General features: G+C 52.5%; 1 non-coding gene across 1 annotated transcript; it reads right to left on the bottom strand.

Moving 5' to 3' along the window:
* Positions 1–2,358: 2,358 nt before the first annotated feature.
* Positions 2,359–2,432, bottom strand: trnat-agu (transfer RNA threonine (anticodon AGU)). Its single transcript has one exon. It is a non-coding gene; the product is annotated as a tRNA-Thr (tRNA).
* Between the last annotated feature and the right edge of the window lie 11,411 nt (positions 2,433–13,843).

The following is a 13,843-nucleotide window of genomic DNA, read 5'->3' as shown; positions in this document are numbered from 1 at the left end:
GACTAGACTGGGACTCAGGGCCTGGGCTAGGACTTGGACTTAGGACTAGGAACACGGGACCCGGACGTGGAACTTGGAACTAGGAACCTGGACCTAGATTGGGACTCAGAAGCTGGGTCTTGACTGGGACTCGGAACTGGGGTCTTGATTGCGACTCAAAACCTGGGTCGTGGCCGGGACTCGGAACTTGGGTCGTGGCCGGGACTCGGAACCTGGGTCGTGGCCGGGACTCTGAACCTGGGTCGTGGCCGGGACTCGGAATCTGGGTCGTGGCCAGGACTCTGAACCTGGGTCGTGGCCGGGACTCGGAACCTGGGTCGTGGCCGGGACTCTGAACCGGGGTCGTGGCCGGGACTCTGAACCTGGGTCGTGGCCGGGACTCGGAACCTGGGTCGTGGCCGGGACTCTGAACCTGGGTCGTGGCCGGGACTCGGAACCTGGGTCGTGGCCGGGACTCGGGACTTGGATATATGATTGGACTCGACTCGGAGCTGGGACTCTTCTTGGATACAGGATACAGAACTGGGACTCTTCCTGGACACAGGACATGGAGCCAGGATTCTTCCTCGGATACAAGACACAGAGTCGGGACTCTTCCTTGGATACAGAACACAGAGCCGGGACTCTTCCTTAGACACCGGACACAGAGCCAAGCCTCTGGGTGTGAGTTCCGATGGGGTTACTGACAAGGATGGTCCAGCAAGGAGTCACTGGATCTCAGAGCTATTTATGTTGCCAGCCCGAAACAAGAACCATGTGCCTCAAATTAAGGTGCCCAACGGAATAAGGGAAAAAAGGAATAGCTGGAATATGGAATCCACAGATGGGACTGTGAACTGGAATGCGGACTTTACAGGCTGGACCGTGACAGCTGGGGCTCTGAGATATCATAAGGATGCAAAGGTGACAACAGTAATAAATGGGGTCTTCACAGGGTGGGCCCCACAATTGCCAGTCCTTGGGCCGTGGATGTCACAAAGTACGTCAGGGATTGGATGCAAGGGACTAAATGCAATTGTAATGCGCTGTAAGGTTTCACTGTTAATGTAATGGCCTCCCTGTAATGTTTCCCTGCTAATGTAGCAGCAATGTTTGGGTTATATTTTTAGCCAGAGGGTGGTGAATCTATGGAATTTGTTGCCATGGGCAGCAGTGGAGGCCAAGTCATTGGGTGTATTTAAGGCAGAGATTTTATAGGTATCTGAGTAGCCAGGGCATCAAAGGTTATGGTGAGAAGGCGGGGGAGTGGGACTAAATGGGAGAATGGATCAGCTCATGATAAAATGGTGCAGCAGACTCGATGGGCCGAATGGCCGACTTCTGCTCCTTTGTCTTATGGTCTTATGGACTAGAGATAACGGGGCTTTGGAATGTGTGCCACCGAATGAGAGGCATGTTGTTTTCTCTTGTGGGTCTGAGAGCAGGGATTTCACGGTCTTTTGTTGGCGAGAGACGAAGAGAGAAGATGTGAGTGGAGAGATTTGGTAGTCCGGCGGACGGAGTGGGTTTGGAGAGAGGGTCCGAGGGTCGTTGACACTTGGGGGAGGTCGATGGGGAACGAAAGGATGGAACCATGAGCTCCAGCGTGCACATCAGACTGTTTCATTAAACTGGGCCCTTTTTATTTTTATTTTCTTTAGTAACCCTATAGTCAGATTAAGATTTATAAAGTTCAATCGTATAATTGCAGATGGTGTACTGTCTGATACTTTGAGGTTCGGATTTGTAACCAGGTAACACATCATGCAGCATCCACACCAACGAGATATCTCAGTTCGGCGGGGCCAGAGGCTGCCTTCCCCTAGACAAAGGCATGCTGGTCAGACCTGAGAGTTACACAATGTTTCTAAATTTGACAGCACCACACAACTGCTGAATCGTAAGGAGGAAGCAAAGATGCTTCAACATAACTTTAAAGTTGAACGGGTAGTAGATGTGGTGCAGTGTAGAATATATTTAGTAGGAAAGGCAGGGAGGTGAGGATCATTTAAATAGTGAAGGATTACAAAGTGCTGCTGTATAAAGGGATCCAGTGGTACCCATTTTCACAGCTCCCCAGATCCTACCACCCACCTAATGGCACGATTCTACCACTATGCACATTTTACAGCCACCGATACACGCGTCTTTTGAGATGTTCTGAGGAAGCTGGAGCATCCGGGGGAAACTCACATGGTCACAGAGAGAACGTGCAAACTCCACACAGACAGCACTGTGGGTCAGAGTGAACGTGGGTCGCTGGTGCTGATGGGTCTACACGCTGCACCATTGTGCCACCCAGTGCAGTTTGGTCTGCGAATTGAAAACAGCCCATGATGGTACTGTTGTGGATTAGTAACAAAACATTTCACATCTTGCAGGCACCACTGAGACTTGAACTCAGGATCTCCTGTTTACTAGACAGGCGCTTTAACCAACTAAGCCATGGTGCCAGCTCAGAGCTTCAGTTCAGTTTCAGCACACCAGTCTCTGAATGCAAATGTGCAGGTATCGCAAGCAGTTGCAGAGGCTACACGCACAAAATGCCGGAAAATCGCAGCAGGTCAGGCAGCATCCATCAAAATGAATAAACAGTCGACGTTTCCGGTCGAGACTCTTCTTCAGGGCTGAAAAGGAAAGGGGAAGACATCAGAATAAAAAGATAGAGAGAGGGGAAGGAGGATAGCTAGAATCTGATAGGTGAAGCCAGGAGGGTAGAAAAGGTCAAAGGGCTGGAGAGGAACGAATCTGAGAGGAGAGGAGAATGGACCACAGGAGAAAGGGAAGGAGGAGGGGACCCAGGGGGAGGTGATAGGCAGGTAAGAAGAGGTAAAAAGACAAAAGTGGGGATAGAAGAAGAGGGAGGGAAAATAAGCACCGGTAGGAGAAATTGATATTCGTACCATCAGGTTGGAGGCTACCCAGACAGAATATAAGATGTTGCTCCTCCACCCTGAGGGTGGTCTCATCTTCGTGCAAGAGGAGGCCATGGACTGACATGTCAGAATGGGAATGGGAATCAGAATTAAAATGTTTTTCCACCGGGAAGTTCTGCTTTTGGCAGATGATGTGGAGGGGCTCGATGAAGTGGTCCCCTAATTTACGACAGGTCTAACCAATGTAGAGGAGGCTGCATTGGGAGCACCAGATACAATAGACAACCCCAGCAGATTCACAGGTGAAGTGTTGCCTCACCTGGTAGATCTGCTTGCGGCCCTGAATGGAGGTGAGGGAGGAAGTGAATGGACAGGTGTAGCACTTGATGGAAATCATACATTGGTCATTATTGCAAGAGAATTGGATGTAGAAACAGTATTATACTGGGCCTTGGTGAGATCCCGCATCATTCAAATTTGTCCTTAATCTACATCCGATTGCCATAGAGACCAGTCTTGTGGGTACCTTGGAACTTTCTCCCCTACCATGGAGACAATTCTGGAGTTAGCTCAGTTATTGATCGAAAATGACAGCTGCAAACAATAGCCTGTAACTTCACTTTCAGAGTTGAGCTTTTGAACCACCTGAACAACTTGGTATTTTTGTGGTGTGAACTGATGTCTTGGAGGTGCAGGATGGTTGTGGCGTGGATCATGTACGGGCTGAATAGAGGCAGCAGGGCCCAGGCCTGAGAGGGAGGGATGTATGGCCATTGTGGAGTGGGCAGAGGCAAGACAGAGTCGAGGTGGCAGAGTTCGGGCCAGAGAGAGAAGAGCAACCCACTGTTTGGCTGATTTAAGTCCTGGGGAGGATTGTAAAGGTCAGGGTGTCAGGGCTGGAGGAGAGTTACAGGCTGCTTGCAAGTTTTACTCATCTCTGTGCTGATCTGAGGCTCTGGGCTACAACTAAGGGGCTCCTCAATTGTCCCTGAATCACTTTGTGGCTGTGGACTCACTTTTGTGAACTTCAGCTCTAAATGTTATTTGCTCACTTTTATTGATGACATGGTTTGACTTTGTTTTGCACATTGAGTGCTTGATGGTCTTTTTTTAAATTGATTCTGTTGGGTTTCCTTATTTTGTGACTGCCTGTAAGGAGACAAATCTCAAGGTTGTATGCAGTATGCATACTTCAATAATAACTATATTTTGAACTTCGAACTTTGTTATCTCCAGAAACCTTCCCACAGTGGTTTCATGCACCATTCTTCCCAAGAGCGTTATGTCCCTCTTGGAGAAAGTGCAGGAAAATGGTGCTGATGCCAAAGTTCAATCATTAACTTGTTAGATGTCAGGCAATATCGATGGCCTCTTCCTATTTCTTATGTTTACATTTGTGTCTTTCAGTTACCAAAAGCACATCATCTCACACCCACTGGGTTGAATTTCACCCACCCCGTGTCTTCCCAGGTCACCAATTTGTCTAAGCACATCTTTAGCTGGAGAGGATTGGGATGGACAGAGGCTGGGAAAGGTCCTATATAAACGTTTCTTCCTTGCTACGCTGTTTGGGCAACTTAAACACCGGCCCAGATAGATGTGAAAGGCAGGGTGTCGGGATTGGAGGTGAGAACCAGTTTTGATCGCTCTCCCGCGATGTTTACTCCTCTCTCTCCATGGTGCTGAGGCTATGAAGACTGCCCCAGCTGCTGTACTCCATACCCGCCAATATGATGAACTGATACCGAGGCTTTGGTCTACTTCAGTCTGCTCTGGGGTCAGATCTAAGGATTTACTTGGTTCGGGAATGTTGTTGCTCACTTAAATTGTTTGCATGATTTGTATTTTCCCCCCTTTTTTTGCGTATTGGGTGTTGGGCTTTATTTTATTCTTTTAAATTGGGTTCTTTCAGGTTTCTTGCTTTGTGGCTGGCTTAAGCAGACAAATCTCAAGGTTATATAACTTATACATTCTTTGATAATAAATGTAATTTGAAACTTTGTAAGTTTACAGTATGGTGACCAGAACTGCTGTGACTGAAGAAGACTTTTATAAAGTTGTAGCTTAACCCCTCATGCTTTCGTATTTTGTCCCCAAGCTAATGAAGACAAGTGTGACAAATGGCTTCTTCACCACTCTACTCCTCTGTGCTGCCCTCTTCAGGCATCTTTGGATTTGTATATCCAGGTCCCTCCATTCCTCACTGCGTGTGTCCAACCCTTGTTATTCCTCCCAAAGTACCAAAATACACCATTTCATAATTATCTAGATTAAATTCTATCTGACATTACTCTGTCCATCTTGACAAACCTCTTTACTATTAACAGATCTCTGACTTTTACCGATTACATCCAGTTGTAACTCAAATAACCCCACGTTACAACAGTGATGGGCAGAAGAGCATCTCTGAATGCAGAAGATGTCGAACCTTGAAACGGACGGGCTACAACAGCAGACTCAGTGGCCACCTTATAAGTTACTTTTGTTAGGTACACTCGTGAACAATGCTGAACCTCTTGACCACGTCTGCATGCTTTTATACATTGAGTTGCTGCCACGTGACTGGCTGATTAGATATTTGCATTAATGTACAGGAGTACCTAATAAAGTGTGTGTATATATATATATACACATACACACAGTATAGTGTATATAGCCAACAGTGGATACAGCTTCCTTACCTAGCATATGCTTCTTCCTTCAGTTCTCAACATCTCCTGATATCAAAGTTCCTTCTCAGTCCACATATCTGCTCCTCTGTCTCCTGTTGAAATTCAGGAGGCCTAAGGTACTGCACCAGCAAAGGGGCTGTCCTCTTTATATTCTCAAACTCTGCCAAATTGCTTCATTTGAGGTCCTTCTGGGATATCCTCCCTCTTATTGCGGGAATGGATCTGTGATAGATATTGCAGTCACACCTTCTCTTTACATCCCCGATCATGGATGAAGATTCTTCACCATAAGACCATAAGACATAGGAGCAGAATTAGGTCAACTGGCCATCAAGTCTGCTCTGCCATTCACCCTAGGATGTTGGACTGCCCGTCCTGCCCTCCCTTCAACCATGTCTCTGAGACTGCAACAAAAATCTATCCTGATTATTGCTTTAAATTCGTCTGCCTTACAGTCCGAACCCCTTGCTCTAAAATAAGTGCACATTAGCTTTGCATTCCTCGCATGTGCCAAATCATAGTCATGTCTGCTCTGTCCAAGGCATTGGCTTCTTGCCTTCTCCACTTGACTGCACCTCCTACTCCAACTGTATGCCCACCCTTTGTCTCATTGCCCTGCTAGCTTAGGATGAACCCTGTCCAACAGCAACAGCAACCCTCCCTGCAAAGACACTGGACCCAGTCCTGTTGAGGAGAATCTTACACAGGTCGCACTGTCCCTAGGAGCAGTCCCAGTGATCCATAAATCTAAAGCCCTCCCCCCAACACCATTCCTTTAGCCAGACATTCATTGGATCTGCCCTACACTCATGACATATATATCCAATGTCATTCGGAATTCATAGCCTCATGTGTTCTGCTCTTTATTTTGTAGCCAAGCTCCCTAAATCCTTGATGAAGGATCTCAGACCGTGATTACCTGTGCAGACCATGATCTCTGGCTTCTTGCCTCCCTCTGCTGAATCCCTGTATCTCTTTAGTGACATTCATGGTGTTGACATGTCAGATCTTGGATTCACATCTACTCTTGGGTCTGGCCAGTGTGGCCCTTTGTAGGAGTAGCCAGCAGCTACGAATGTTCTGTCCAAGCCGAGGCCTCCCCTCTTCTGAGAGTACATCCATGCCCGAGCGTCCCTGGAGAGGGAACACACTGTGTCCACAGGCTCTCTGAAGACCATCCAGTACCTGTGGAAGGAACAAGAGCTGGAGCCTAAACTAGAAGATGAGGATCATATCTTATTGTAAATGCTGGATTGTATCTCATTCTAAATGTTGTTATAAGTTATTTTGAAGAAAGAAAACAACAAGGTGGACACAATCTTTAAATTGACAGAGAATGAAGCTCTCTCTGTACTGTCACTTCACACTATCCCATGGTCAGACATGGAGTGAAGCTCCCTCTATACTGTCGCATCACACACTCTCGGGGTCAGACACAGAGCGAAGCTCCCTCTGTACTGTCCCATCACACGCCCTTGGGGTCAGACACAGAGTGAAGCTCCCTCTATACTGTCCCATCACACACTTATGGGGTCAGACACAGAGTGAAGCTCCCTTTACACTATCCCATCACATACTCCCGTGGGCAGACACAGAGTGAAGCTCTCTCTAACCGTCCCATCACACACTTCTGGGGTCAGACACAGAGTGAAACTCCCTTTACATTGTCCCATCACTGAGTTGCTGAGTGAACACAAGGTCCCTCTGACACTGTGAGCCAATCAGAAGGCAGCCTGCTAGTTTTCGGGGCTGGTGTTGAGCCTGTGATGAATCCATTAGTTTGACAATGTCTTTCTTTCCAGGAACAGCATTGCATTCATCTGAAAATCAGGTCTGTGGGTTTGGGGTGTGGGAGGGGCAGCAATGATACTCCACATCAGAATGTGTCCACCTTCCTGGAGAGACAGGGTCCCTGACACCTTCATTGGAGGAGGGATGGGGAGAATGATGGGGGCTATGTCAGAGGCATGAGACAGAACCACAGATCATTGCATGCATTACATTACAGAATGGAGAACGGTGAACTGAGTGTAGTGCATCATGGGTCTTGTCCGCATTCCTATGGTTACCACGGATATGGAGCCCGGAGATAACAGAACTTGGAGACCATCTTTCAGTTCTAGTCCATGTCAACCTCGGTGTACTCTGATCTAGTCCCATTTGCCTGCACTTGGACCATATCACTTTAAATGTTCTTATCTATGAATCATTCCAAATGTCTTTTAGATGGAATTGTAGCTGCTCAATCCACTTCCTCTGGTAGTTCATTCCACATACCTACCACCTTCTGTGTGAAAGATTCGCCCATCACATCCCCTTCAAATCTTTTCCCTTTCATTTTACAGGGTTCCCTCTAGCTTTAGGCTCCCCCACCCTCGGAAAAAGTCTGTGACCATTCACTTGATCTATACTTACTGATGGTTATGCCGCTGGTGTTTAGGGCAGGAATGCAGGCCCTCCATCCCTGCCTGTCCTTGGCCATTCAGAGGTAGAAGGATTCTTTATTGCTATTTCCCGAACAGTTTTGTTTTACCAGTCAGGGTTGTTAGCCCTGTGCTGAACCCCCAAACCTGGAGGACCGGTAGACTACTCTTAGTCTGGCCTCTGCCCATTAGTCTGTATGGCATGGGTGCCCATACCAAGAGCCAAAGAATAAAACCCTGACTCCAGCCAACATAGCTCTCTGGATCATTGAGACACGCAAGCCCCCAAACCATAACATGGTTGTAGTCCTCTTGGAGGCACCTGATCTGTGCCCGCATGAATTAAAAAACTCCTAGTAGATTACCTCTCATCCTCCTAACTCCAGGGAAAACACTCCTAGCTTGTCCTGTCTCTCCCATATCTCAAGCCCTCCACTCCAGGCAACATCCCAATGGATCTCATGTGCATTTTTTTCTTGCACTACCACACAATATTTTAAGTGTTAACTAACCAATGTCTTGCATATCTACAACAAAATGTCCCAACTCTCATACTGAATATCCATGTTTAGGCAAGCAAGTGAAACACCTTGTTCACCAACATAACCACCTGTGTCACCAAGCTGAGGCAGCTATGGACTTGTGTGTACATATTAATGAGTGGAATGAAGTGACGGGGAACGGGAGTGAGGTGGAGTGAAGGGACAGGAATGGGAGTGAGGTGGAGTGAAGGGACGGGGAGGGGAGTGAGGTGGAGTGAAGGGACGGGGAATAAGAGTGTAGTGGAGTGAAGGGATGGGGAGGGGAGTGTAGTGGAGTGAAGTGACGGGGAGGGGAGTGAGGTGGAGTGAAGAGACGGGGAGGGGAGTGAGGTGGAGTGAAGGGACGGGGAGGGGAGTGAGGTGGAGTGAAGTGACGGGGAGGGGAGTGAGGTGGAGTGAAGTGACGGGAATAGGAGTGTAGTGGAGTGAAGTGACGGGGAGGGGAGTGAGGTGGAGTGAAGTGACGGGGAGGGGAGTGAGGTGCAGTGAAGTGACGGGGAGGAGAGTGAGGTGGAGTGAAAGGACGAGGAGGGGAGTGAGGTGGAGTGAAGTGACGGGGAGGGGAGTGAGGTGGAGTGAAGGGACGGGGGAGTGTAGTGGAGTGAAGTGACGGGGAGGGGAGTGAGGTGGAGTGAAGTGACGGGGAGGGGAGTGAGGTGGAGTGAAGGGACAGGGGAGTGTAGTGGAGTGAATTGACGGGGATAGGAGTGTAGTGGAGTGGAGTGAAGTGACGGGGAGGGGAGAGAGGTGGAGTGAAGTGACGGGGAGGGGAGTGAGGTGGAGTGAAGTGACGGGGAGGGGAGTGAGGTGGAGTGAAGGGACGGGGGGGTGAGGTGGAGGGGAGTGACGGGGAGGGGAGTGAGGTGGAGTGAAGTGACGGGGAATGGGAGTGAGGTGGAGTGAAGTGACGGGGAGGGGAGTGAGGTGGAGTGAAGTGACGGGGAGGGGAGTGAGGTGGACTGAAGGGACGGGGAGGGGAGTGAAGTGGAGTGAAGGGACGGGGAGGGGAGTGAGGTGGAGTGAAGTGACGGGGAGGGGAGTGAGGTGGACTGAAGGGACGGGGAGGGGAGTGAAGTGGAGTGAAGTGACGGGGAGGGGAGTGAGGTGGAGTGAAGTGACGGGAATAGGAGTGTAGTGGAGTGAAGTGACGGGAATGGGGGTGAGGTGGAGTGAAGTGACGGGGAGGGGAGTGAGGTGGAGTGAAGGGACGGGGAGGGGAGTGAGGTGGAGTGAAGGGACGGGGAGGGGAGTGAGTTGGACTGAAGTGACGGGAATAGGAGTGTAGTGGAGTGAAGTGACGGGGAGGGGAGTGAGGTGGAGTGAAGTGACAGGGAGGGGAGTGAGGTGGAGTGAAGTGACGGGGAGGGGAGTGAGGTGGAGTGAAGTGACAGGGAGGGGAGTGAGGTGGAGTGAAGTGACGGGGGGAGTGAGGTGGAGTGAAGTGACAGGGAGGGGAGTGAGGTGGAGTGAAGGGACGGGTAGGGGAGTCAGGTGGAGTGAAGTGATGGGGAGGGGAGTGAGGTGGAGTGAAGTGACGGGAATGGGAGTGAGGTGGAGTGAAGAGACGGAGGGGAGTGAGGTGGAGTGAAGTGACGGGAATGGGAGTGAGGTGGAGTGAAGTGACGGGGAGGGGAGTGTCGTGGAGTGAAGGGACGGGTAGGGGAGTCAGGTGGAGTGAAGTGATGGGGAGGGGAGTGAGGTGGAGTGAAGTGACGGGGAGGGGAGTGAGGTGGACTGAAGGGACGGGGAGGGGAGTGAAGTGGAGTGAAGTGACGGGGAGGGGAGTGAGGTGGAGTGAAGTGACGGGAATAGGAGTGTAGTGGAGTGAAGTGACGGGGAGGGGAGTGAGGTGGAGTGAAGTGACGGGAATGGGAGTGAGGTGGAGTGAAGAGACGGAGGGGAGTGAGGTGGAGTGAAGGGACGGGGAGGGGAGTGAGGTGGAGTGAAGGGACGGGAAGGGGAGTGAGGTGGAGTGAAGGGATGGGAATGGGAGTGAGGTGGAGTGAAGTGACGGGGAGGGGAGTGAGGTGGAGTGAAGAGACGGAGGGGAGTGAGGTGGAGTGAAGGGACGGGGAGGGGAGTGAGGTGGAGTGAAGGGACGGGAAGGGGAGTGAGGTGGAGTGAAGGGATGGGAATGGGAGTGAGGTGGAGTGAAGTGACGGGGAGGGGAGTGAGGTGGAGTGAAGTGACGGGGAGGGGAGTGAGGTGGAGTGAAGGGACGGGGAATAGGAGTGTAGTGGAGTGAAGGGACGGGGAGGGGGAGGGGAGTGAAGTGACGGGGAGGGGAGTGAGGTGGAGTGAAGGGATGGGGAGGGGAGTGTAGTGGAGTGAAGTGACGGGGAGGGGAGTGAGGTGGAGTGAAGGGACGGGGGAGTGTAGTGGAGTGAATTGACGGGGATAGGAGTGTAGTGGAGTGGAGTGAAGTGACGGGGAGGGGAGAGAGGTGGAGTGAAGTGACGGGGAGGGGAGTGAGGTGGAGTGAAGTGACGGGGAGGGGAGGGTGGTGGAGTGAAGGGACGGGGGGGTGAGGTGGAGGGGAGTGACGGGGAGGGGAGTGAGGTGGAGTGAAGTGACGGGGAGGGGAGTGAGGTGGAGTGAAGTGACGGGGAGGGGAGTGAGGTGGACTGAAGGGACGGGGAGGGGAGTGAAGTGGAGTGAAGGGACGGGGAGGGGAGTGAGGTGGAGTGAAGTGACGGGGAGGGGAGTGAGGTGGACTGAAGGGACGGGGAGGGGAGTGAAGTGGAGTGAAGTGACGGGGAGGGGAGTGAGGTGGAGTGAACTGACGGGAATAGGAGTGTAGTGGAGTGAAGGGATGGGGAGGGGAGTGAGGTGGAGTGAAGGACGGGGAGGGGAGTGAAGTGGAGTGAAGTGACGGGGAGGGGAGTGAGGTGGAGTGAACTGACGGGAATAGGAGTGTAGTGGAGTGAAGTGACGGGGAGGGGAGTGAGGTGGAGTGAAGGACGGGGAGGGGAGTGAAGTGGAGTGAAGTGACGGGGAGGGGAGTGAGGTGGAGTGAACTGACGGGAATAGGAGTGTAGTGGAGTGAAGTGACGGGGAGGGGAGTGAGGTGGAGTGAAGGACGGGGAGGGGAGTGAAGTGGAGTGAAGTGACGGGAATAGGAGTGTAGTGGAGTGAAGTGACGGGAATGGGGGTGAGGTGGAGTGAAGTGACGGGGAGGGGAGTGAGGTGGAGTGAAGTGACGGGGAGGGGAGTGAGGTGGAGTGAAGGGACAGGGAGGGGAGTGAGTTGGAGTGAAGTGACGGGAATAGGAGTGTAGTGGAGTGAAGTGACGGGGAGGGGAGTGAGGTGGAGTGAAGTGACAGGGAGGGGAGTGAGGTGGAGTGAAGTGACGGGGAGGGGAGTGAGGTGGAGTGAAGTGACGGGGGAGTGAGGTGGAGGGGAGTGACGGGGAGGGGAGTGAGGTGGAGTGAAGTGACAGGGAGGGGAGTGAGGTGGAGTGAAGTGACAGGGAGGGGAGTGAGGTGGAGTGAAGTGACGGGGGAGTGAGGTGGAGTGAAGTGACAGGGAGGGGAGTGAGGTGGAGTGAAGGGACGGGGGGTGAGGTGGAGGGGAGTGACGGGGAGGGGAGTGAGGTGGAGTGAAGTGACAGGGAGGGGAGTGAGGTGGAGTGAAGTGACGGGAATGGGAGTGAGGTGGAGTGAAGTGACGGGGAGGGGAGTGTCGTGGAGTGAAGGGACGGGTAGGGGAGTCAGGTGGAGTTAAGTGATGGGGAGGGGAGTGAGGTGGAGTGAAGTGACGGGGAGGGGAGTGAGGTGGACTGAAGGGACGGGGAGGGGAGTGAAGTGGAGTGAAGTGACGGGGAGGGGAGTGAGGTGGAGTGAACTGACGGGGAGGGGAGTGAGGTGGAGTGAAGTGACGGGAATAGGAGTGTAGTGGAGTGAAGTGACGGGAATGGGGGTGAGGTGGAGTGAAGTGACGGGGAGGGGAGTGAAGTGGACTGAAGGGACGGGGAGGGGAGTGAAGTGGAGTGAACTGACGGGGAGGGGAGTGAGGTGGAGTGAAGTGACGGGGAGGGGAGTGAGGTGGAGTGAAGGGACGGGGGGTGAGGTGGAGGGGAGTGACGGGGAGGGGAGTGAGGTGGAGTGAAGAGATGGAGGGGAGTGAGGTGGAGTGAAGGGACGGGGAGGGGAGTGAAGTGGACTGAAGGGACGGGGAGGGGAGTGAGGTGGAGTGAAGTGACGGGGAGGGGAGTGAGGTGGAGTGAAGGGACGGGGGGTGAGGTGGAGGGGAGTGACGGGGAGGGGAGTGAGGTGGAGTGAAGAGACGGAGGGGAGTGAGGTGGAGTGAAGGGACGGGGAGGGGAGTGAGGTGGAGTGAAGTGACGGGGAGGGGAGTGAGGTGGAGTGAAGGGACGGGGAGGGGAGTGTAGTGGAGTGAAGGGACGGGAAGGGGAGTGTAGTGGAGTGAAGTGATGGGGAGGGGAGTGAGGTGGAGTGAAGTGACGGGAATGGGAGTATAGTGGAGTGAAGGGATGGGGAGGGGAGTGTAGTGGAGTGAAGTGACAGGGAGGGGAGTGAGGTGGAGTGAAGTGACGGGGAGGGGAGTGAGGTGGAGTGAAGGGACGGGGAGGGGAGTGAGGTGGAGTGAAGGGACGGGGAGGGGAGTGTAGTGGAGTGAAGGGACGGGAAGGGGAGTGTAGTGGAGTGAAGTGATGGGGAGGGGAGTGAGGTGGAGTGAAGTGACGGGAATGGGAGTATAGTGGAGTGAAGGGATGGGGAGGGGAGTGTAGTGGAGTGAAGTGACAGGGAGGGGAGTGAGGTGGAGTGAAGTGACGGGGAGGGGAGTGAGGTGGAGTGAAGGGATGGGGAATAGGAGTGTAGTGGAGTGAAGGGACGGGGAGTGGAGTGAGGTGGAGTGAAGTGACGGGGAGGGGAGTGAGGTGGAGTGAAGGGATGGGGAATAGGAGTGTAGTGGAGTGAAGGGACGGGGAGGGGAGTGAGGTGGAGTGAAGTGACGGGGAATAGGAGTGTAGTGGAGTAAAGGGACGGGGGAGTGTAGTGGAGTGAAGTGACGGGAGGGGGGGAGGGGAGTGAAGTGACGGGGAGGGGAGTGAGGTGGAGTGAAGGGACGGGAATGGGAGTGAGGTGGAGTGAAGTGACGGGGAAGGGAGTGAGGTGGAGTGTAGTGACAGGGAGGGGAGTGAAGTGGAGTGAAGTGACAGGGAGGGGAGTGAGGTGGAGTGAAGTGACGGGGAGTGGAGTGAAGTGGAGTGAAGTGACAGAGGCATGCAGGGCCAGGGGGCAGGACCATTTAGAACAGAGATGAGGAAGAATTTCTTTAGCCAAAGGAAGCTGACTGCAGAATTCGTTGCCAAGGATGTTTTTGCAGGT

Source organism: Mobula hypostoma, chromosome 5, assembly GCF_963921235.1.
Source record: "Mobula hypostoma chromosome 5, sMobHyp1.1, whole genome shotgun sequence".
Classification (NCBI taxonomy): Eukaryota; Metazoa; Chordata; class Chondrichthyes; order Myliobatiformes; family Myliobatidae; genus Mobula; species Mobula hypostoma.
The sequence above is the reverse complement of the archived record's forward strand: the minus strand, read 5'-3'. Positions and strand labels throughout refer to the sequence as shown.